Raw genomic sequence first — 1762 nt, 5'->3', positions numbered from 1 at the left:
AATCTACAAAGTGCCTCCACATGATCAGCTTCCACTCGCAGCCATTTCTAGATCAAAAAGAAACCTGACATCTCTAGAAGGGGGTCACCCAGTTCACCACCCCGCCCCCCAAAGTCTACAGCTGAAAGACCTTTTTTTGGAGCTGGGTCTCTTCCTTATCTCGGAGAGGGGAACACGTTAAAGCTGAATCCGCTGTCACCTGGAGGTCCAGCATGATATTAGCAATGCTTGTATCCCAGACATACAACATTAACAGGTACACTCGAATTCTGAAGGTAGCTACGCTGCAAAATAGCTTAAAATTAGATGATTGTACAGTATTCATTTATGCTTGGAATTCCAGCCCTAGACCGAGCTTGTGGCCACCCGCGTTGACATTCTTGCCGTCCAGCAGAGCGGACAGCGTCAGCTTGATGCCTGGCTTTAGGGTCTGAGTGTAGCCTAAACCGATCAGGCTGGAGTTGTGCACCTTTGCCGAGAAGCAGGCGTCAGGGTCGATCTGATACTTGGCTGCTGTTCCTAAGTGAGTGTTGCTATTCCCGGCTGTGCAGGTGAGATTGACAGCAGTCTCCAACTTCTTGTTCACCTTCTGGTTAATGGAGCTTCCAAACTCTATCCTGTCGTTCACGTTGGTGTGACGCTGGAATTCATCCGCCTTGTAGCCAACCGCAAAGTTGCTCTGGGTCACCCGACTGGGCGGGCCGTCTCGAAGTTCGTCTGGTGGCTGGCCAGCCAGCCCTCGTAGCCCAGCACCAGAGCCCCGCGGATGGCAGGCCGGCGATGTCCAAATGCACGTCGCAGCCCAGGTCGACGTGCTCCCCTCGTACCCCGTCTTGATGTTGGCGTTCTTTTTCCCAGTGTTGGGGAAGAAGAATGAGTCAAAGGTCAGCTTCAGTCCGCGGGTCAGCTGGTCTTCCACGGGGATCTCGGTGCCGAGCGTGTTGTCTGTGTTCCACTTCTCCGTGAAGTCAGCCCGTGCTCAGTCCACTGGCCCTTGGTTTCCAGACTGCCCGTGACTTTGTTGGTCTCAGTGTTGGCTGAGCCGGAGCTGGTAAATTCCAGTCCATTCTCGGATTTTGTTTTCAAATCCAGTTTTATGAGGCCAAACCCGTAGCCCTTGGTGAAGACATCCCGAGCAGGTTTGCCAAGGTCAATGTGCGTGGGAGGGACAGCCATCCTCTGCTCGGAGGCGGTAGCAGCGGGCGCCGTGGTGGACGGCTTGGGCTGCGGTGCCGAGGAACCGCTCGGCTGTACTTTTTAGGGGAGAAAATCGCCAGACATCTCCTGCAGAGAGGTTGGTTGTTGGCAATGGTCCACCTTTCCATGAAGAGATGACCCCTTAAACAACTGCCTGGTTTCGGAAACTAGGTGAGGCAGTTCTGTTTCTAGGAGCGGGAATCTTCTCCAGGGCACACAACAACATGCCGGACAAATGGGAGGACTTGGCTAGCAATCAAGGTGGGGAGACGGGTGGAGGTAACCAAGGGTGGCGGTTTCACTTCCCAACAACCAAAGGGAAGGCCCTGTCTCCCGATTTCCGCAGTTTTTGGTTTTTTTTTTACTTTGTCTTCTCAAGCTGGGCGTTGAAATTTTCTTTTTTGTTTTTGATGCCTGTTTTTTTTTCTAATTTTATTAGGGGCTCATACAACTCTTATCACAATTCATACATACATCAATTGTGTAAAGCGCATTTATACATTCATTGCCCTCATCATTCCCAAAATTCCGCAGTTTTTTAAAACACTTTAGGAATTTTATTCAC

General features: G+C 51.2%; 1 pseudogene; it reads right to left on the bottom strand.

The window, feature by feature from the left end:
* Window positions 1-325: 325 nt before the first annotated feature.
* On the bottom strand, window positions 326-1176 carry LOC101658715 (annotated as a pseudogene).
* Between the last annotated feature and the right edge of the window lie 586 nt (window positions 1177-1762).

This window comes from Echinops telfairi, unplaced genomic scaffold (genome assembly GCF_000313985.2).
Source record: "Echinops telfairi isolate 266 unplaced genomic scaffold, ASM31398v2 ScPeMD7_3533;HRSCAF=4204_0, whole genome shotgun sequence".
Classification (NCBI taxonomy): Eukaryota; Metazoa; Chordata; class Mammalia; order Afrosoricida; family Tenrecidae; genus Echinops; species Echinops telfairi.
This window is presented reverse-complemented; position numbering and strand designations above follow the sequence as displayed.